This window comes from Topomyia yanbarensis, chromosome 3, assembly GCF_030247195.1.
Source record: "Topomyia yanbarensis strain Yona2022 chromosome 3, ASM3024719v1, whole genome shotgun sequence".
NCBI lineage: Eukaryota > Metazoa > Arthropoda > Insecta > Diptera > Culicidae > Topomyia > Topomyia yanbarensis.
This window is the reverse complement of record NC_080672.1, coordinates 52,240,314-52,264,991: the sequence shown is the minus strand read 5'-3', so window position 1 is coordinate 52,264,991 and position 24,678 is coordinate 52,240,314. Positions and strand designations below refer to the sequence as shown.

Genomic DNA, 24,678 nt, shown 5'->3' with positions numbered 1-24,678 from the left:
TTGATTTCTTAGTTCTCAGTCGCGTTGGAAATTTGAGTAAAGTATAAACTTCAAATCGATTCAACAAAAAAAATTCGATTTATTTGGCTCAGTACAATATATAACCCCTTTGGGAAAATTCAGTTTTCCCACCACAATATAGATATTTTATAAACAGAGCATTAGCAATAATTCGTTTGTATGTCTATTTTATGGGCCATTTTTTCGCTTTCCTATTGATTTGGTTTGAGATTTCTAGCACTGATGTTGTCCTATGCTGATTTGAGCGATTCTCTGAGTTCTGCCACTATCCCATGTAGTATGTGTTATCAAAAACATCGCGAAACATCAAGTTCTAAATGTTCTCAAACGATATAATATCCGAAGAGAGTGATAAGAGTTATAAGAAATGTCTCATCACACTGTTAGGTGGATTAAACACGTTTTTTCCCTTGATATGGCCACTCTATATAAACTGAATTATGCAGCTATTAACATAGGCGGTCTTATAGCTCAGATGTGATTATCATAATCAGGAAAGTTGAAAAATGTGAGCTCGGTTCTTGTTTTTTTTTGGTGTGCTATTATGTTGAATTTTTATTTTTAAACTTTTTTTACATTTTAACGACATTCAATTAGCTAGAGATTACTGGTTAGGGAAAGTTATGAAAATTAGAGCCATAGTACTCAAGTGAGAGAAAGGGTGTGAAGTATACAGATCGGATAACTAGAAGTGGCAAGTTCTTCAAAACAGGCTTAAAATCTTACGGGCTAAACTTTTGTCTTCTGCTGATGAGGGTCGAGCTTTGGCAGTGTAACTACGAATCACTCGAGTTCACCAGCATGTCTCTAGGCAAAGACAGACTTGTCCCTTTTAACCATGAGAACCGACCAATAAAGTAATAAGGGAGGCCGCATTTATATAACTAACGTTGAAATGCTGTGTTATTTAACAGCTTTCATTGTATTTTTGGCAAAGTAATCATTTAATATTAGCTTTACTGTGGTATAACAATTATAATCGCTGGATGCTCACATGCTGTTTTGGTTAAAATCAAAACCTGCTTCACAACAGCATTTTCTTGCTTCCCCATACTAACAGATATCGCCAGGTTTGCTTAGTGAAATTAACCTTATAAACGTATTACTTGAAATTAACTACAACCGTACGTATTAAAAAAACATTTGGCAATTTCTTTCAATTTACTCAAAAATGAATGAACATATTCTCAAAAATTAATATGTAAGTTCACTACAAAGATAAAGAACAATTTTTTTCCAAGCTTAGGGCATTTGACCCTTGCATTAGGCATTGCGATCAACCGTGCGTTTGATGTTTAATTACATATCAAAACATTGATCATCAGATAATCCACCTATTAGTGAGGTAAAAGCTTTTTCTTATAGTTCATATTCATATTATTCTTGTGGCAAGAGCAACAGTTTTTTTGAATACTTGATTTTTAGAGAAAATTTTAAACATGCATGATACTTCCTAGGGTAATGGTCATATTGTTTCCATGTTTTCGTCATCAGCCTATTCACACGAAGCTATTGGATAGAGCAGCATTTGTCATCTTTGTTCAACACCTTGACTCAAATGGTAGTGCGATTATTGGGGCATTTGATTCGAGTTTTCATTGGGATATAACAGAAGAATTTCACCATTCTCAGGCCGGCTTACATTTCTTAAGAATGATCTTGATCAATGTGATTAAAACATATTTATTTGCTGAAAATTAAAACTTGTAGAGTATTCATGCCTCAAAAGCAGCTTATATGTCCTGGGAACTCTCGATGGCCACTCGCTTTTTCAAGAATTTAAATATATATTCCTATACAGGGTGCGCCACTCGAAGTGTAACCAACTTTAGACCATTCGCCGATCTGTTACACTGGCTATAAATTGGCTGAATGACATTTCGGAGTATTGTTTACAAGCGAACAAAAGCATTATTCCAAAAATGGACGCAAAAAAGTGATCTGCGATGGAATTCAAAAGGAGTTGGCCAAAAGCGCGATGTTCGGAGTTTGACCGCTGTCGATTTTTTTTTTAAATTAAGCGCTTCGTCAACTCTCGAAACAATAGGGTTTACTTGACCCACCGTTCATACAAATATTTGAGTCATCCGTTGGCCACCAAGATGCAGCACTCGCCACAAATAATAGTTTGGGCCACTGTAAAGGCAGATGGGTGCTGCCCAATCCGGAAAGGTGAGAATGAAGATTCAGAGAAAGTTTACCTTTTTTTATTGGACAACGAGAAAAAGTATTTCCTCAAGCAGGAATCGAACCTGTGATCTCCCAGTTGGATGCGTTAACCACTTCGCCATCGAGGAACTTTGATGATGTCATGATAGATTCCCAACACTATCGTGATCACCGCCACAGCCCCAGTACCTACTAATAGACCCCCAGTGTCTCCCATAAGCAAATCGTCTCCGTCCCCTCTCTACGATCGGCCAAATCTTTCTTGTTATCTATGTTCAGCTCCTGTGGCTGCATTCAGGCTTGAAATATTGTTATCACTGTTTGCGTCCTATTAGCTAGCTCAGACACCGCCAGACTTTGGTGGTGAATAGAGCTATGGAAAAAGATATTGAAGTCTGCCATCAAAGCCTATCGGCAGATTTTATAGGTCGAGATATGTTTTCCGACAAATTGTTTCAGTTCCCAAATAACAATTCAGGTTTTATGGTAGTCGCCATCGAAGTCGCTCTTAAAATTTAAAATACACTTGGGTTGGTAACGTTAAACATTGTCGAGGAGCCTCTAGAAAATTGAACTCAGAGTTTATTTCAAATAAATTTTCTAATTTCTTACTTATAGCTGTCCCTTGGTGTCAGATCAATGAAACGTATTTGTAGAGGAAATACTCCAGTGTCAATTTCCTATGGGTCCAACAAATGCTACTTATACTTATTCTTAAGCATTTATATTGAACGCGTTCAAGCTTAATAATATGAGACTTTGCTGATTATGATTTTTTATTGATCAGGAGTATGAAGTTGAGAAAATCAGGTACGATAGAAAATATGCAAAATCGGGGATGATGGTATTATACATGATTAGTGTAAGAAACTCGTTATGATGATGATTTAGCCAAATGATTTTGGGAGTGAGAGCGATCCAGCACACATGTAGGGATGCAAAATAATCGAAATGCTAACGTTTTCAACTTTTCGGAAAAGTGTTTTATATTGAAGGACAAATTGTTTGCAGTTGAAAATCAATAATTTTGGCCATTTTTAATGCACAGGGGGGTCCACCGATGTGTCAAAATGGAAATTGTTTCAACTTTTGGGAAAGTGTCTTGTTTATTTCTTTCTCTTTGATAAATATGAGTCTGACAAAACCGGGTCAAGCAATTCAAAATTGTTCAAGGTGTAACTTAATTAAAAAAAAGTTAATACAGTGAAGACCCGATTTTATCAGCTCCCTATTTTGTCTGCCCCACGATTTTATCAGCTTTTATCAGGCACTCTCTTGGGATATTGATGGCATGCTTCTCAGGATTCTGTTTAGATCCTATTCAGTATTCTGATCGGATTTCTCATAATTTCGATTGAATCCTTATCCGTATTTCTAAGTTTTCTTGCTCTGAATTTTGATGCAGGATTCTAGAGAAAAGCTTCTCAGAAGTGAGGTGGAATCCTTCTCAAGATAGAATTCTACTGAAGATTATGATTTATTCAAGCTACTGATAGTCGATAGAATCATGCTCATATTTCCAATCAAATCCTGTGTAAAATTCTGATGAATATCCTGCTCAGAGTTGCAGTGATATTTGAAACAATTGCTCTTCTTCTATTATCCCCTTCAACATTGTGATGAAATTTTGACGTCATGCAGCTCACGATTTCAATTGAATCCTGCTCAGAATTCCAATTGCATCTTTAACCCCTTCATGCCCATTAGAGTGACAGGAAAAAACTGACCCCTATCGGCCTACCCCTGATTCGATTTCTAGTCCCACTAGGAGTACTTGAACCAAATATGAAGCAAATCGGACAAGTCTAGCTACCGGACCAACGTGCCTCAAGTTTGTATGGGATTTTTCGTCAATTTACATGGAGAAAACCCACTAAGTCGCATTTTTGTTGCTAGGTGGCACTGTATGTATCGTATTATCACTGTAAGCGAAAATAAGAAAGATAATTTAATTGTCTACAACTTTGCCGAAGATTGCTAGTGAATTCGGCTTTGTTAAAAGAAGTTATTAAACTTTTAGTGAAGTGATGTCGGAGTCAGTTTTGTATCAGTAATCGACTCATAGCCTTGTACTTCTTTCTGATTATTTCGCAAAAATTTCCCTTAAGGGGGTCTTTAAGTGCATCTCTAAGACAAGAAAAATATGCTCCAGAAAGGATTTACTATTTTACCAATTATAAAACCAATTATGCCCTTCACATTATCAAAAATTCATCTTTATAAGAACAAATCTAATTTGAAAATGTGTTCGAGGTCTGTCTCCTTTACTTTAACATGTATTGATACATGTATTGCTCCTACTGTTTAATATTTGTGATACATTGACAGACACCAAGTTCATTTAAAATGTAAGCAGTTGATTTTCATCTGCCAACAACTTGCCAAAACACTTTCCCAAAAATTCTTCGACGGAGCCTTCTGTGCATTGAAAATATCCAAAACTATTGATTTTCAACAGCCCTCAACTTGTCCTTCAATATAAAACACTTCCCAAAATTAATTTCGTGGATTTGTTGATTTTTCTCGGTGAAAATAAAACAGCAAGTTTTCCCATTTTTACACGTAACGTTTCGGCTTACTATTTTTCAGCCATCGTCGGACGCATAAACTTATATCACGCATCTCCATTCACTAGTACTATCGTTCACTCTCCACCGATAGGCGGGCGATCACACTTCGACTGTTTGCGTTCATCGCTATTCCAACACAAAGCCGAACCGTTACGTGTAAAAATGGGAAAATTTTCTGTTTCATTTTCACCGAGAAAAATCAACAAGTCCACGAAATAAATATGTTGCGGTGACCATAAAAACTTATACTTTCCCAAAACGTTTAAAAAAAATCCAGTTTGGCTCGTTGACATGCCTAACCAGAGAAATTTACTAATCTTTAGTTTTTCGAGTGAAAACGACAAATTTAGATTTCTGAGCAAAGAATATAAAAATGTTTTCGTGGGACCATATTGTAAGATCGTTCAGAGAACATCGCAATGGTTTTTGAACTCCTTTTCTGTCATTCCCGTCCGCGTGGTTCCGCGTATCTTCTTAAGTAGGTATTTAACTAACATTTCCTTCACTTAAGTGATCGTAAGGACATGGCCAGGTGTGCAGTGAACTATACTGCCAATAAAAGCATAAGAGTCCCATACTGAAAAACAGCAAGCCGAGAAAAAAGCTGTTCAAGATTTACATTTTCATTGAGCCTTACGGATGGGACAACCGTATAGCTGCAGTGGGTGAATACTAGCATCGAATATATCCGTGCTTTTTCCTTATCCAAATTTCTACATAAATCTATTGGTATATCAATCGGTTGTATGTTATCCGAAAGAAAAGTTAATGAGATTCGCAAATGAACGCTTCCAGAAGCATCTGGAATTACATTTCAAGTTGACTTTGATCTGGTGGAGGCACAATACTTGTGATTTAATCTGTAGTTAAAATATTTAATTGAAATTTTTCAAAGACTTCGCATGATAACACTGCCTTTTGGTCATCATTATTTTTCCCCAAGCGCTACCGTGTGCATTAAAATCTTTCAGGCTGTGCTAGACTTGATGGAAGGAGTTGACCAAAAGGCCTGGTAATACGCATTCGCTAAAAAGGTAGCTTGAAAATTTTCTTCTTATTCTGTATGAATTGAATTTGTAAATTATTTAATTTTTTTATCTGACGTAGTTGGTCTTAATGGATATGGGGGATGGGGAAAAGCCAATTTGAGTGAAACATCAATTCTTCGCAAATTGGCATAAAGATCCCATATCTTTTCAATTGAATACACAACTTAACAATAAATAGAGAAAAAATGCAACAAAAACAAACTAATGCAATCAAGTAAACCAATGTAAAAATATAAAAAGCTGCAAATTAAAATACAGATTAAAATGTCGTCGGTAAATATCTGGCAGGTCAGAAACTGCTTAATAGCCTGTTCTTGAAATCTGCGAACACTTCGTTGAATGTGGCAGACATGAAGCGAATCGAATCATGACCACGATACGGGGAGTTCCTATGTTCCAACAGTGAAAAGCTTCGGTTGACGGAGCACGCGTTCCGGTGCATAGATGTGGAGTTGACTCAATAATTCCAGCGTATCTAACTCTCCTAGAAGAATCTTAGCGACGAAAACAGCTTGGGCTACTCACCTTCTCGTTTCAAACGTGTAATAATCTACAGCGTATGGCGGAAGATTATTAGGATCTTGCTACGGAAGGCGTCTTAATACATAACGAACGAATTTTCTCTGAATTGCTTCAATTCTTGCTATCCATTTTGCTTGATTCGGACACCATATTATGGAGTTAGATTCCAATATCGACCGTACTAAGGCACAGTACAGTGAGCGAAGACAGAGAGGCTTTTAAACATGAAAACCATTTGGCGGTTTGCCTTGTTAACAATATAGTTGAAATGAGGTCGGAAAGTGAGTGCAGAATCCATAGTGACTCCAAGGTCGCACACTTGTAGTACAAACTCAAGATTCTGATCTCCAATACAGTAGTCGTACGAAATTGGCTTGTGCTTGCGATGATACGATATTACACTGCAATTGTGAATACTAATTGTAAGCGAATTTAAGGAACACCAGTGATTAAAAGTGTCCAAGAGCCGTTGTAAAGGTAAGCAATCCCTGATGCACCTGACGATCGTGTATAACGTCATCAGCGTAGAATATACGATATCCCGGTGGTAATACTGTAGCTAGATCATTGATAAAGAGTGTGAATAAGAGTGGGCCCAAATTACTTCCTTGAGAAACTCCCGAGTTGTTCGAAAAAGGGGCAGAGAACACACATCCAATTTTTACTACGATTGTCCGATCTCTCAGATATGATTCGAGCCAACGAATCAGATCAAAAGACACTCCCATTAATTTGAACCATTCCAGAAATATTGCGTGATCAATTCTGTCAAATGCTGATTTCAAGTCGATATATACAGTATCGATCTGAGCACCAGCACCCATGTTACGCAAGCAGAATGAACGAACTGAGCGAGATTCGTGGAGGTTGATCTTTTTGGGATGAATTCATGTTGATCAGAAGAAATGTAGCTTTGACAGGATACAGAATGCACATTAGACTGCCCAGAAAAATAATGAATTTTTGAAAACTCAATCGGCCCACCCCTGAGTCGATTCCTAGTCCCATCAGGAGTACTTGCTCCAAATTTGAAGCAAATCGGACAAGTCTAGCTACCGGACCAACGTGCTTGAAGTTTGTATGGGATTTTTCGACAATTTACATGGAGAAAACCCTCTTGCTCACATTTTCGCCGCTAGGTGGCACTGTATATATCAGATTATCACCAAAAGTGAAACTTAAGAAGATAATTCTATTGTCTACAACTTTGTTGAAGACTGAAAAGCGATCCGACTCGAATAGAAAAAGTTATTAAACTTTTAACGAAGTGATGTCTGAGTCTGTTTTGCATGGGGCCTAGCAGTGCATGATAGTGTATCAGTACTAGGTTTTAACAAACTAAACATTTTTGTGGATTAATGGTTCGATTTAGCTGAATAGTATGTTCGGAAGAATTGTAGTACATAATACGAGTTATGTTTTGGTTAGAAAATTTCAGTTCAATCTGTGACCGCATAGATGGCGCCAACACTAACTTTTCAACGGAGAGAGATAGAATATCGAGATGTTTGGAAGAATTACTGAAATATTCTTGTTCTACAACTTTGTAGAAGACACCTAATTTCTATCTCTCTTCGTTGAAAAGTTAGTGTTGGCGCCATCTATGCGGTCAGATGTGGAACTACAATTTTCTAACCAAAACATAACTCGTATTATGTACTACAATTCTTCCGAACATACTATTCAGCTAAATCTAATCATTATTCCATAAAAATGTTTAGTTTGTTAGAACCTAGTACTGATACACTATCATGCACTGCTAGGCCCCATGCAAAACTGACTCAGACATCACTTCGTTAAAAGTTTAATAACTTTTCCTATTGGAGTCGGATCGCTTTGCAGTCTTGAACAAAGTTCTAGATAATAAAATTATCTTCTTAAGTTTCACTTTTGGTGATAATCTGATGTATACAGTGCCACCTAGCGGCGAAAATGTGAGCAAGAGGGTTTTCTCCATGTAAATTGTCGAAAAATCCCATACAAACTTCAAGCACGTTGGTCCGGTAGCTAGACTTGTTCGATTTGGCTCAAATTTGGAGCAGACACTCCTGGTGGGACTAGGACTCGACTCAGGGGTGGGCCGATGGGGGTCATTTTTTTTCTGTCACTCTAATGCACATCTTTCATCATGATCTCAAAAACTTTGGAGTAGGCACACAACGATGAAATTCCTCTGTAATTTTCAACATTTCGCCGAGCTCGTTTTTTGAATACAGGAAATATAACTGACCCTTTCCCGCTGCTAGTATAACAACACTGCTTAAAGGAATTGTTGAATGCCAACGGCAAAATTAATGCATCTGCGCTTTTTTTGAAAACACATGAAGGTATGTCATGAAGACCAGTAGTGACTGAATATTTCAGTTTGCTGATTGCTGCTATAACCTGACGATCTGTAACATTGAAGCTTCTCAAAGGACAAATATTCAATGGAGTGTCTCTACAAGCGATTATTTTACTTTTGAATACAAAGTTATACCGATTTACACATCTTGTTGACCATTTTTTTATCGTAACACCCTTTAGAGAGATAAGTAGACTAAATAGCAAATTGTGTAAATTCTTCGGAGTGCTACCACTTTTTCCCCTACTATATATAGTACGTTGGGCAGAAAATAGGTTAACTGTTTTATTTTTGTGAGAGATACAATATCACAGAATTTAGAATTGGCAAGAAACAGTTTTCTATCTAACCACTAATCGGATTTTGGTTCCACCATACGATGATAGAGTTCGTAAACTCAAATTTTAAATATGATAGGTACATAGATGAATAAGCACTGTCAACCTCTGATTGTGCTCAGTTCCGCGAATCCCTGTCAGCTTCTATCACAACAGAGCAATTCCTCCTACATGTATCAATACATGAGCCAAAAGTATACACAACTGTTGCACAGCTGACGATATGAATTAATTTTCCACGGTCTCTATCTGATCAGGATAAAGTTTGCCCCTTTGCAGTACCAGTGCCATAGCACCGATCGCTTCGAATTTATTTGAGCGAATAATTTTACTCCACGTTCCAGTCTGAAGGACTTAATCCATGCGAAGCGGAGTGACTACACAACAACAAACAAGACGTAATCAATTTGCTAATCCAGCCAGCAGTGGCACAGAAAAGTAATCGGTAACGAAATCAATTACGTACATTCTAGCGCGCGCTGGGAAACTTTGTGACCACGCCGGTCTCACCCCCCCTGAATAATCCACTCAATGTCTGGTGGACGGTCGAACTTCGCGTACATTTTATAAGCAGTGAAATCACACTATCCGCCTGTATAGAATTGCTGTTCGTGCAATTTCTGGTACGAAAGCGATATCCCGATCTCAGGGTACTCTTATCAAAGGTATTCGTGGATGGAGGTGTCAGCTGTTGAAAAAAGGAAAATTTTACATCATTCACTCTGCTTTCAATAAACTTTAGAACACTATTCAACCATTCTGATAGGAACTTGTCAAGCGGTGGCGTAGTTAGAGTGTAGTTAGTCTCCTCATAAAATGGCGATACTTAAGGATTTTTGAAGACGAAAACAACAACAGAAATAAATAAGCTCGTGCGTATTGTTAAACATAAATTTAATGAAAAACGTAGTTAGAATGCCAAAACAATAAAAATGGCGGATAAACAATCTCGCGCAGCAGCTCGCCGCGGCCAATTCAAACTCCTTGAAAGATTTAAGTCGTAATTTTTACCTGAAACAATAAACTGATAAACTATCTTATTTGGAAGACTTTTATGCACATTATTATTTTAAATGAAAGTCGAAATTTTAGGTATTTAAGTAGATTTTTCGGCTTTTTAGTGGCAAATACATATGTTGTAAAATCGGATTTATAACGCATTTTTCGCTCAGTCTGTGCATAATTAAATTATTTAAAAACAATATTTTACTTGTATACAAAGATTTTTTTTGTAATCGTGCACGAAATTTGGAGAAACATACATTTCATAAAACGGGTTTTTGGATAGAAAAAAATTAAATTAACGAAAATTTACAGACATGAAAAGTTAATCAGCTATACCAAGAAACTTTGAGAGAATATTCTCAAATAATAATTCGAACGATTGAAGCAAAGAAAAAAAAATTGATTTTTGAAGCTGACTGATGAGAAGACTCCTTTAACCCAAGCAAAACATTTCTCAAGATACTCCAGCCTTTTGTGTTCATTTCTGAACGCGAAACTCACCCTCAAGCAAAATCACTGCCTTCGTCACCGGCGGCGACAGTCTAGCGAAACTTTCCTAATCAACTTTATTGGCACCATCAGCAAACCACCTGCCCTTGAGGAATCACTTGCTCCGAACCCCAGCTCACGTTCCGTATCACGAAAGCAGATGGCACGCATCTCCAAAACTTTCCCGAAGCTTAATTTCAGATAAAACTATTTAATCTTCTAATAGTCTTACTCCACTCACTCACTGGTACCTCCCGTCGTCGGCGGGGGATCGTGGCCCGAAAGGTCCCAAATGAGCTCTACCAAGAGCTTTTCCCAGCAGTGAACAAAGTTGCTCTTCGTCGCCAAAGAATGATTTCATGATTTGAGCAAAGCGACTAGGAGCAGATTGCATTATGTTTGCACGTAAACGGCGGAACGGTTCCGTGCTCCTATAATGTAGAGCACAACAGCAGCAGCAGCAGCAGGAGGAGACTCCGATTAGACTAATTCGATACCGAATGGGGTATTACCGTGGTTTCCCAACATTGAAAGCAAATGTTATCCACAGGACAAAGTTTGTCGTGCTGTAAGCATTTGAAAGTGTTTGTTATTCTTGACACAATAGATAGCATGTGAACTCCTGGAAGGCGGAGTTTGGGATTGAATAGCTCTGGAACGGTTTGAACTCTTGATCGATTTCGACTACGCTGTATGAAAAGAGCATAGAATATTAATTGAAAAACTTCAAAGTATATTGTTTACCCCGAACTTTTCCTGTAACTCGATCTATTGGATAGATAATCATCACCACAGTATATATTTCTTGGCGCACTCTGTTCGACAACAGATTAGACTGAGCATTAGAACTACAAGAAAAATTCCCTGTTGTGCACTTAAAGCTTATTCCCCGACTTTTTAACAGAGACTCGATGTTGCATAAAGCCTGTCTATCCCAAATTTTGGGTACTGCGATAAAACCAACACAATAAATCCGATTATTTATTTCAGAAAATCGATGTATACCTATAATAACACAAATAATTTGATGCGACTTCTTGGTCCCCAAAATTCTTTAATTGTCTGTGATTATGTTTTATTATGCCATCAGTGCAACGCACTTCTCGCTTGCAGTACCGTCTTTACGTAGGGGCACACTAACACAGGGCCAGGGTCCCCCTGATTTTGGGGGCCCCGAACGTAGGATGAATTGTCATCATTATGCTATATTCCAAAAAATAGTCTCACTTAATTGTTTATAAATCTGTGAGTCTGTGGGTAGCAATTGATCGGTAGCAACTCGAAATCGCACATTACTCCGTATCATATATGATCAAGACGCTAAAGAGCATCAGAGAATCAGGCGGATTAATAGTAGCAATAGGAAACGAGGCACTGCATACCTAGGATGTTATTGAACAAAATCAAAAGACAATCAAACATTTGGAATCAGGTTTCAATTTATTTTGAGCTCACTGAAAGCCATTCGATGAAAAAATTAACAAAATCAATTCTTGTTTTCCTAATTAGTTGATTTCAACAAAAAATAAAATATGTTATTAAATTTTCTCTTATTTTTGCGAGATTCTAAAATAAAAGTTATTGAAAATTATTATTGATTTTGACAGCACACTACCCAAGATACACACCCTACTGAAATACATCGAGTAAGAGAGATCAACTGTGTTTATACAAGCTGGGCATAGCGGTTATGCAGTTAGATAGTTGTCTCAGCCTTAAAAGCTTGTGTTAGCCTGAGCCCAACCACCTGAGTCACTACATAGACCACAAAAATTTAGCTGACCTCATTGCCGGTTTTAACTAGTTTATTATCAAAAATATTTCGAAAGAAGGAACGATTTTCATTGTCAGTTTGTTTCAATACATTTAACTGAAGATTAAAAGTATTATCGAACACTATGAAAATCTTTCAATTTCGGAATTAGTTGATTAATACAAAAAAAACCTGTTTTAATCCACCTAGCGGTGCAATTGTGCCTTTCTCATTTCTCTAAACTATGACACGGAAGCTTTTTATGTTCAACATAATTGTGGAAATGTCCATTACATTCTTAGTGCACTTTGCACTTATACACAATGGCATGTCAGCCACGAACTTGATGAGCTACGTGTCGACGGTGAAACACTTGAAACAAAAAAATATCATACTTCATTAGCCTAATCGGCATTAGATCAATGTTATCTGCTTGCTAACTCGTTTTGTCATGCGGGGGTGGGTATGTGAGGAGGGCGAAAGTCCCATGAATGAACGACTCCCCAGCTTAAATTGGTATGCTTTGTGATATAGTGTGATATAGTGATATAAGATGATGGGGTTGAAAGGGAGGGGTATGAGGGCTGGATGGGGTGGTAGTCTGAGGGGTGATTTAAGGAGATTTTTAAGGGAGGGGAGTGAACAGTAGAGGGTCGGTATAACCCCTCTTCGTAAACCATCAACTACGCCCCTGTTAAAATCCAGAAGCCTTATGGCCGGGATTAGGTTGACGTTTTTCAGAGTGATTGCATAACCTTTCTATTTGAGAAAGTCAAAAATGTGCCAAAATCCAAAAAAGTGAATCGTCGTCATATTTATTTATTTTGAGTTTGCATCAAATCTCGACGTTTCATGCACCTTGAACACATTTAGCATCAAAAATAAAAATTCTATTTTTAATTTTTCCTATAGTTTATAAGAGAAATTTCTGTGTGGCCGTACTCTGAAACCCGTAATTCCGGAACCAGAATTCCGATCGATCCAACATTCAATAGCAGCCGATGGGAAGGTTGCACCTTTCATTTGAGACTAAGTTTGGGCAAATCGGTCCAGCCATCTCTGAGAAAAATGAGTGACATTATTTGATACATACGCACATACATACACACACACACATACACACTGCTTGTCTCAGAGCCAGAAGGCGGATGAAACTGCCGAACACATACTGTTCGTATGTCATCGGTTCGACGTCGAAAGAAGAGCAATGCTTGACGTCTGTGGCTGGGACACAACCCCGGATACCCTTATCCAGCGGATGTGTCAAACGGTGGAGAAGTGGAACGCAGTCTCGGCTGCTACCATCCAGATTGCCAGTAGGCTACAGGTAATCTGGCGAACCGAGCAACAGACGGCGGGCACGGCTAACTAGTGATTGGTTAGCTGGAGCGAAAAAGGCCAAGCGCAAAATAAGAGAGTGAATGGTCTGTTCATGCCGAGGTAGGTTGGCGCAGCGAATGGCAACCGCGTAAGGGGTAAACCCAGCCACCCCGAAGCAAGACAGAAGAGTGAGTGTATAGGCGTATAAGTGGACTGCCTCATGCCAAGACGGGAGGGTCGTAGCGTAGTATGTTGGAACTAAGCTATCGATGCCTCATGGCGTGGCAGAGGAGTGAAAGGGTGAGCATCCAAGTCAGTCTCACACTGCATGTTAAGGGTGAGCATAAAAGTCAGCCTCACAGGTTGGTAGAGGCTAGCACAAAAGTCAGCCTAGCAAGGAATGAAAAAGGTGAGCACAAAAGTCAGCCTCGCATGGTATGTCAGAAGTGGGGCCTAAGAAAAATGTCCCACATGGGATGCCAGAGGGAGTGACAAAGGTACAATAGAGTGGCACGATTGAGAGTGAATCAGGTGATAGGGTGAGCACCCAAGTCAGCCTCACATGGTATGGGTAGGGCGAGCACAAAAGTAAGCCTAGCAAGGAATGAGTAAGGTGAGGACACAAGTCAGCCTCGCATGGAACGTAAAAGGTGAGCACAAAAGTCAGCCTCATGTGGGAGTGTTTGAGAGTGAATCAAAGTGTGATTGAGAGAGCACCCAAGTAAGCCTCATACAGGATGTATGATCGCGTGAGTGAGAGTGAATGAGTACACTTAGTACAGCCATCCCCCCAGAAGTAATACCGAGAGGTAGTTCCTGGGAGGAATGATGGCGGAGCCCAATGGAGTTTAGTCGGTATTAATGGCTGGTCACCATTCGAGTCCGACACGCCCCCAGTGCACCCCGTGTTGTAGATTGGACCCTACCGTTAGCACGTGTACTGGGCTAGGACATAAAGGTCTTCTCCATTGTAAAAAAAAAAAAAAAAAAAGAGCCAGAAGGCGGGCCCAAAGAGCAAGGTCGGAACCAGATAGAGAAGAGCGTAAGGCAGCGTTTCGGGAAGCTAGGGCCGCTTTAAAACGGGAGATCAGACTTACCAAATCAGAGTGCCACAAGGACCTATGCCGAGAAGTAGACGCCAATCACTGGGGTGATGCATACCGAGTCGTGATGGCGAAAATGAAGGGTCCGACGACGCCAGCCGTGAAATGTGTCCGAGCAAGCTGAAGATAATCGTCGAGGGTCTTTTCCCGAAGCACGATCCAACTATACGGCCACCGACACCGTACGGCGAAGAAGAAGGAACAAGCACGGATCGGCAAGTGACTAACGACGAGCTAGCAGAAGCATCGAAGCGCCTAAAATCACAGAAAGCCCCTGACCCGGATGGAGTACCAAACGTGGTACTGAAAGCTGCGATCCTGGCATATCCGGACATGTTCAGGACAGTGATGCAGAAGTGCCTAAATGAAGGCAACTTCCCCGAAATGTGGAAGGTCCAGAAGCTGGTGTTGCTGCCGAAGCCAGGGAAGCCACCTGGCGACCCGACCTCGTACAGGCCCATATGCCTGTTGGATACACTCGGAAAACTCCTGGAAAGGATCATTCTTAACAGGTTGACGAAATTCACGGAAGGTGAGCGCGGACTGTCCATGATGCAGTTCGGTTTCCGCAAAGGAGCATCGACAGTGGATGCAATTCGGATAGTGCTCGAGAGTTATAATCGACGACCGGTTGAGCTTCAACAACCACGTTGATTACGCCTGTGCAAAGTTGGCGAAGGCAACGAACGCAATAGCGAGAATCAGGCCAAACGTCGGCGGTCCGAGAAGCAGCACGAGACGTCTGCTATCTACTGTTTCGTCATCGATACTCCGATATGGGGTTCCTGCCTGGAGTGCTGCGCTGAAAACCAAGCGGAACCGTGAAAAGCTAAACAGGACATTCCGACTGATGGCCGTACGAGTCGCGAGTGCCTACAGAACAATATCGTCGGAGGCAGTATGCGTTATCGCCGGGATGATCCTCATCTGCATTACCCTGGCGAAGGACGTGGAATGCGATCAGCGGAGAAATGCACGTAACGCTAGGAGACTGGTTCGAGCGGATTCGTTGGCTAAATGGCAACAGGAGTGAGACAACGCGGAGAAAGGAAGGTGGACCCACCGACTCATCCCAAATGTATCGGCCTGGGTACATAAAAAGCATGGAGCGGTGAACTTCCATTTAACGCAGTTTTTTTCCGGACACGGATGCTTCCGGAAGTACTTGCATCGGTTTGGACATGCTTCGTCACCCCTTTGCCCGGAGTGTGCGACTGTGCAGGAGACACCGTAACACGTGGTCTTCGAATGCCCTAGATTCGAAGAAGTTCGTAGGGGTATACCTGGTATGACAGTGGACAATATCGTCGAAGAGATGTGCCGTGACGAATATACCTGGGACGCTGTCAACAGAGTGGTCTCGAGCATACTCTCCGAGCTGCAGAGGAAGTGGCGAAGAGACCAGCAAGAAGCCGCAAATCGGGTCTCGAGAGAAATTCCGCCGCCGGGGAACTCTCCAACTGTGTACACTAGGTCCACCGCCGGGGACCAGTTGAGTAGTACGTGAAGTAGCACCGAGTTGGGTCGTCGGGGCGCCTGGGAACCGGACGTCAGGCTTCACCGGAATCGCTGAACCGACCTCGACATCCTACCGGGTAGCTCGTGAGCAGGCTAGATCCACCGCCGGGGATTAGACCGAGTAGACCACGTCGCAGAGCTAGCAGTGCTCGTTGAGCAGGCTAGATCCACCGCCGGGGACTAGATCGAGTAGATCGGGACGACACGGAGAGCCAAATGGCTCACAAAAATGAACATCGGAATCACGAGAAATCTACCGCTCCGTTGCAGGAGAATAGGCTAGACTAGACTGAGTAGTTCGCGAACAAGTGATGGCGGGAGCTGAATGGCTCATCGGGAAAGTAGAGCGAAACGTAACGAGAGGAAGCCAAAGGGCTCAAGAAATTGTGGTGCTAAAACAAAAGAAGAATCGGTATCGGGAGAGCCTCCTTCGTCGGGGAACTCTCCGTCGGAGTAAGCTAGATCCACCGCCGGGGACTAGACTGAGTAGACCGCGACGAAATACCACCAGTCGCAGGCCGTCGGGGCATCAGCGAATCGGACGCCCTGCTACACCGGAATCGCCGAACTGACCTCGACATCTGGTTGGTTGGCTCGGTTTCAGGAGAACTTCTCTCGCCGGGGAATTCTCCGTCGGAGTAGGCTAGGTCCATCGTTGGGGACTAGACCGAGTAGTTCGCGAACAAGCCTGATGCTCAATGAGTAAACGGCGCTGAATGGTGCGAGAAGGGAGTTGCGGTGCTAACTGGCACAAGGGAGCCGAAGGGCTAGGTGAATTAGACAGTCTGAAGTTTGTCGCCCAGACTGCACTCGTAGGGGAGGAGTACTAAGCCTCGACTCACAGCCAGCTTTCCGACTGCCATGCAGAACTTGCCAGTCTGTGTGGATGGTAGAGAATTGGTGGTGTGTAGAGGAGTGGGGCTGTAACCCTACGGAAGAACCGAACTAGTAAGTAGTTGAATTAGAGTGTGTGTTATGCACATAAAAACCCCTCTCCGAAGTAATGCCGTAAGGTAGTGCCGGGAGGAATCAGGTTCTGGGCAAGAGCAGTGGTTTTTAGGGGGTCGGATGATGGCAGCCCAAACCCGTTCCCTGAGACATTGGGGTTTTTGAACATTTTTCCTCACTCAGGGTTTTCCTGAAAAATTTTTTACTGCTCTCTTAATAAAAAAAAAACACACATACACACACATACAGACTTTTTCCGATCTCGACAAACTGAGTCGAATGGAATATGACACTCGGCCCTCCGGGCCGGGATTAGGTTGACGTTTTTCAGAGCGATTGCATAACCTTTCTATATGAGAAAGGCAAAAAATTATGAGCAAATTTTGTAATGCAAAACTAGATGTGGAATAAATTTTATTCGTAGTACTGGCTTATTAAATAGAATAGAATTAAAAATTATATGTTTCATACGAAATTAAATTCATTAATCCAATGCAAACAATCCGCAAATACCTTTTTGCCATTTCGTCTCTTTTAAGATTCATCACAAAAATTCATTATTTTTTTAATTTTGTTTTCCACAAAAGAGAACATTATGAGAAACATAACTAAATATTCAATTTACGTATGCAATAACTTTTCAACAATAAAACTCCATACTTTCAACCGTCGGTCGATGAAACAGAACGTCAATCAAAATTAGTCATTATTTTGAAATATGTTGTATTTAATGCTAAACTAGTTTAAATCAACAATGAGATCAGTTGAATTTCAGTTGTTCTGAAATGGTAGTGTAACGGCATATGCGTTTGTGTCCAGGCTGAAACAAACCTTACAAACACAGACAAGCTTTTAAAGCTTTTACCCAGGTAAGTTTAGTAAGTTTTGTTCCTAAGCTAAAACCTTCGTATGGAGGCTGAGACTGACAGCATGAAAACAACTGCGCTAGATTATTGTTTTCAACAAAAAGTTAGTTCGCCCAAAAATATCAACTAGACGAAATCAAGAATTCAACTACTTTTTTAGTTGAAGTTGTGATAAATCGGTTTTCAGTGAGTGACAAAAAAAAATTCAAAAGTTTCGTAAAACACGTATTCTAAGATCGAAAGGCACACAACAGGAGCGGCAGTAAGAACACAGTGGAAAAACTTGCATAAGGAAGTTGTACACGAAGTGTAAGATGAAGACGTTGAAATTCGCTACAAAATCCTTGTTTAGCTAGAGAACCGTGTTGTGGCAAATATTAAGTTCTTCATCACATCTGGAACCATCAACGGACAAACCTATATGAAAAGTTTCAGAGGTAACTTCTGCACTTCTTGAGGTCTCACGAAGCTTCGATACATTCTCGGCCGGATATGGCACCTTTAATCGTTCTGCGTCCAACAAAAAAACACCTTTAACCGGCCAACGAGGGTACAATTTGAAATGCTCATAACTATGGCTTTCTTTAACCGGATGGGATACTTTAAGATGTTTTGGATTCATGAACTCAGCCACTTTTTTAGAGATGGTCGGGTTTCAATTTTTTCGAACCTGAACCCGACCCGAACTTGAGAGCATGAAAATTTAAAAAACCCGAACTGGACTCGAGCCCGAAATTATAAAATATGAAAAACCCGAACCCGACCCGAGCCCAAACATTTTAAAATCTAAAAACCCGAACCGTACCCGAGAATAAAAAGTTGTAAAACCCGAACTCGATCCGACGCGACCCGAGAATTTTATAATTTGAAAACCCGAACCCGAAAATTTAAAATTTGAGAAACCCGATCCGAATCTAACTTGCTAATACGGAGAATCAACCAAAGATCTAGAAGATGTTTAATTCCAGGCACCTAAGCTGGACCCTAGGCTCATCTAAGAATAGTAGAATCACTCGAATCTGAAGTAGCACCATACGCATTGAGTTATATCTGCATATGGCAAAACAAATCACTGCCGAGTAGAATCCGCATTTATATTTATTATCATTGAACGTCGAATTTGTAATGTTCTGAGAAACTTATAAATCGTCGATATCTTAACCGGAAATTAAGTTAAATCGGCGGCTAACTCATGGGGAAAGAGAAAGCTTAATGGTCACAGTTTCCAACAACCTTGCCTGTCGTACTTAACCAAAATTTCTAATTTTTTATCAGAAACTATTCCTGCAAGGCAGTTTCATATAATTTGTTACATGTATTAAATTAACCTATGCCAATTGGCAATTTGTATTCGACAGTTTACATGATATCACCCACGTTACTGCTTGGAACGATCAAACTTGTATTGAAGAGTACCAATCAAGATTTTCGGACGTGTTCTTGATGTCCCATCATTAGCGTTAGGACGATCTATGATTGGGTATCTAAGTTATTTTATGCTTCAGATTATACGGTAAGCGCGCCTATAGAGATGCTTCGACAACTAGAATGGAGCTCTCGGAACGACTCCAAACTTTTAAAAATCCGTAAATGGCCTTAAAAGAACACATAAAATTAATTCATGTATTTTCATGAAGGAATCCGGATCATGCAACAGCTCAGCCCGGGAACAATCTGACTGATAGTGCTTGTTTCATATATGTACCACTGATTCGATAGTGGTGCTATGATACCGTCACCATATGAGTGCCATGAACAACGAATCCTTGCGGAAGTGAAGCTAGGTTTAGGTCTGATGGAACAAAGACAGTCTCTAGAAAATGAATTTGGCCTAAACTATCAACTTTTTCAAAAAATGTACCCTTTTTAAAATTGAGCCGCCATAATGACACCAAAGTACCACCAAATTTGTGAGTTCAAATCCTTATTTTTCCGCTACAGTTTATTTTAATTGCAAGCATTCTTTATCATAAACCAATTTGATTATTAAACTTCCGTTAAAGCAGGTACAACCTATTTGTTTCATTTGACCAACTTAACAGTGCTCGCTTAAAGTTTGTTTGGGGTACAAATGTACCCCACAAAACCGTTTGTGTTAGTGTTTTGTCATGTGCACATGATTCAAAAAAATTATTATATCTTTTTTTAAAAGCAAAATATCGATACATAGTAAGCGAGAAACTTGTGTAAAATTGTATAAGTTCCAACCTTACCGAATAATAGAATCTGTTATTTGATATAACAAAGTACTATAGCAAAGTAACTAGAAAATGCGTTTGGATCGATATCGTAATTTTTGCTTTTGCGGATAAAAGAGTCAAAACACATTCGTGAATATGATTTGTATATAGTATGCAAAACGCAGCATTAGATTCGTTATCTTCTGCAGCCCAGGCTCTGGAACATACTTATTTTATACACACTTTCGATGCACCGGCTCTACCTGTTCCTTTGACGCCTTCCTGTTTCATCTCCGTTACTGCATATTGCTGTATTTTTAACGTTTGTATTGGCGGTTGATTTTCAAAAAAGCATCGGAATAAATATACTTTTTGACCGGTTTTCGGAAAAAAATTGTTCAAACGGAAATTTAATAAGCTTTACAACGTCGTATAAATGGTCAAAATCGATTTGAAACTACCGGAGTTATAGCAATATGAAGAAAAAAGGGAATTTTGGCGTATTTTAAAGACTTGTTCTATACAAAATGAAATACTACATAATTAAATTGTCAAAACACGAATATTTTTAAGCAGGCTACTTTACGAAAGATTTTAGAATAAAACTATCCAATTAAATTATAAATTTAATAAAAATTAGACATATTAGAGCGATTTTAGTTCTGGGGTACGAATGTACCCCACAAAACTGTTTACGTGGAGAAAAAGTCGCCGCGGCCTAAGTATCGGTTTTAAAGTACCTGTCGAAATTTATATTCCATTATAGAAAGTTGAACTGATATTTTCCGATAAATTCCTGTTGACTTGGTTTATTACTAATTATCATGAAAAATAAATCGCAAAGAGATTTTAGATGTATATCACGTATTGTTGAATGCTCTTTCATGAATGTTCGTTTAAAAAATTTAATAATTCAGGCAGTTTGCGAATCTGAAGAGACGGAACTTTATGCAAGAATGAGAAAATACAATATTTGAGCACCAGAAAATGCGACGAATTCTAGAGATTCAGAGGTGCTAACGTTTGGTACGGTTATATGTGTCATCCATTCGTATCACGAAGTATAATTCACTACTACAAAAAAGACTGCGTTTTGTGTATAGACGCAAACAGTGTCATGAAATGGTTGGGTTGTTTTGTTCAAAACCCGAACCCAACCCGACCCCGATAATTTGTAATTTGAAAAAACCCGAACCCGACCCGAGCCCGAAAGTTCAAAATTTCAAAAACCCGGACTTGACCCGAACCCGAGAATTTCAAATTTGAAAACCTGGAACCCGACCCGAACCCGCGAAGCTTCGGGTTCGGGCCGGGTCCAAAAACCCGAAACCGACCATCTCTACATTTTTGATTCTGTTAAATTGAACCGGATGAATGTATCTGGTTTTTGGTAATCCGGATTTTCCGGAGTTATGTTCCAGTACTAGGGTATGATTTGTAAATTTTAATATTGTCCTAGAAATATGAGTATCAAAACTCTTCAAATTGTCTCGGAAGTCTGTTGTTTATTGTTACCGGACCCTATGGCAGTTTGAAAAATGGAATTGGAATGGAATGGCCACTCACGACCCCACAGGAACCTACTCCGGGATGTCCGTTTCGGGGCCAAATCACCAAGTGGTTCCAAAACCTAGAGCCTACTGATGCAATTCCAAGAATTTTGATACCCATATTGCTAGTATTCCATTCAAATTCACAAATAGTGTCCCAGCACTGGAACATGCTTCCGGAAATCCGAATTCTTGGGAACCGAATAAAGTAACCCGATTCATTTTTACCAAGTCCAAAAGTGAATCCAAAACACCAAAAAGTATCAAAATCGGTTGGAAATTTGTTGGAGATTGAACTTCATGTTCACGTTTACTAGTTTCCGTTTCGATTATAGACGTTTTACTCTTAGGGTCCTTTGTCTATTTTTTCGGGATGCACAGTGTTTTAAAACATCGTTTTCGTGCTCAAAATTAATAGCGTCTAAACTGTTGACTTTAGAGGTATAGTTTGTTCGGAGAAGTTGTTGCTCTTATTATTACGCATCCACAGGAGTGTACCGTTCAGTGATGAATTCACCTATAAGTGATATACGAAATTTATTTTCCGAACTAATTAAGATAGAGACTTTGTGTCTTCGGCAAAGTTATAGCAAATGTTACTGCAAAAGAAATTACTGAAGACACCATATATCTAGCTTTAGTAGTTTACGAGTAATGGGACATATTATATGGAAGACCCCTTAAAATTAATTTTTTCATGATAACTTTTTAGACATTCTCGTATCTTCTTGGAATCTTCCACGAATTTATTTGCGGTATCGAAACACATATTTTTGACGAATATTGTTAATTCCTATCTGTTGAATTTAAAAAGATATTCCAAATTTTATGATATTTTTGGGGTAACTTCCACCTTAAATAACTCGTTAAGGAACAAAAAGGAGCAAACAACATCATAACATACTGAAAGTACTAGCTTTTTATTTTTATATAGTCCCCCGATTGTTAGTTGACACGATTCTCCCCGAGATAAGTAGCTTCATGTTTTCATGGTAAATTGCATAAAACATATTCATAGATGTCCAAAAAAGGAAAAGGGAACATTGACCATAATCAAGATCAAAGTACAAAACGTAGCATATCTGGATACTGGTAAGTTTATAAAACGATGGAAATCCCACCAGAAGGTTTATTAATGTCTTTCGTGACATTTATAATGAAGCTTGATTAACGTCACCTGATGTCGACTAACAATCGGGCGACTATATAAAAGTACTAGCTTTTTACTTTCAGTACGTTATGATGTTGTTTGCTCCTTTTTGCTCCTTAACGAGTTATTTAAGGTGGAAGTTACCCCAAAAATATCGTAACATTTGGAATATCTTTTTAAATTCAACAGATAGGAATTAGCTATATTCGGCAAAAATATGTATTTCAATACCGTAAACAACTTTGTGAAAGATTCCAAGAAGATACGAGAATATCTAAAAAAGTTATCACGAAAAAACTAATTTTAAGGGGTCTTCCATATAATATGTTCCATTACTCGTAAACTACTAAAGCTAGATATATGGTGTCTTCAGCAATTTCTTTTGCAGTAACATTTGCTATAACTTTGCCGAAGACACAAAGTCTCTATCTTAATTAGTTCGGAAAATAAATTTCGTATATCACTTATAGGTGAATTCATCACTGAACGGTAAACTCCTGTGGGTGCGCAATCATAAGAACAACAACTTCTCCGAACAAACTATACCTCTAAAGTCAACGGTTTAGACGCTATCAATTTTGAGCACGTTTTAAAACACTGTGGGTTCTAAAAATTTCTTTCAAAAAACCCGACTTAATCCACTTAGCAGTGAAATGAGACATTTGTTACACACTGTTGGATTACTGAACTCATGCGAAGTAGGCACCAAACTAGAGGTGTGATGAACACAGTTTTTGGTGTTGCACAAATATAACCACGAATAAACTGATCTAATCATAAAAAAAATCAATAAAACAAAGAAAATTTAAAATAATTATAAAAAAATGTAAAACGTTATGATCTTTGTGAAAATTAGTAGAATGAATAATTTAAATTAAAATAAATAAATCTAATCAGTTCTGCTCATTGAATAAAAATATAAAAGTGCATAAAAGGTAAAAGAATAAATTAAATTGAATCAAATTAACAGATTGGATGAAATGAATAAAAGAAATTGCTAAACAGATGTACATACTAATACTAATATAAAAAAACAGAATAAAACGAATTAACTGAAAATAAAAATAAAATGAACAAAATGAATGAATAAAATGCATTAAATGGATTAAATTATTTAAATTAACTAAATGAATTAAATGAGTTAATTTAATTAATAAATTCAATTAATGAACTGAGAGAAAAGAATTAAACGAAATAAATTTATAAATTTAGTTATATTGATTAAATTAACTAAATGACATAAATATACAAATAATATACTAAATAAAATTAATAGAATGAGCAATATAAATCAAATGAACAAGAATAATAAAAAATTAACGAACTGATTAAAATAAATAGTAAACAAAGTAAATAAATTGAATGAAGTTTATAAAACCGACAAGATGAATGAAACGGATAAAATAATAAATTAAAATAAATTGAAAAAGACGACTTAATCCAGCTAGCATTGCGATGAGACATTTCTTACACATATCGCTTTTGGATCATTCATTAGTTTGCAGAACTTATGCGAAGTAGGCACCTAGAACACAGCATTGGTGGTAAAATACTCTAATTTAATTGTAATTTTTATGATAAAATTGGAATTAATTCTCTCAAATAAAAGATAATTATCTCTGTAATCTTCATGTACACTTTTTTGGCTTTTTTCTCATTGCGAATTCGATTGGCTGGTAAAATCATAAAGAGCTGTCGGTTGCCGACGAGGAATGTGAACCGAAACTGTGTTTTGGTATAAAAACCAAACTTAACTAGCTGGCACAAATTTGGTGCTGGTTTG

General features: G+C 38.9%; 1 protein-coding gene across 5 annotated transcripts in view; it reads left to right on the top strand.

Annotated features, from left to right (window-relative positions):
- LOC131688707 (neuroligin-1-like) overlaps positions 1 to 24,678 on the top strand; it is a 757,193-nt gene that overhangs the window by 326,108 nt on the left and 406,407 nt on the right. The window lies entirely within an intron of this gene.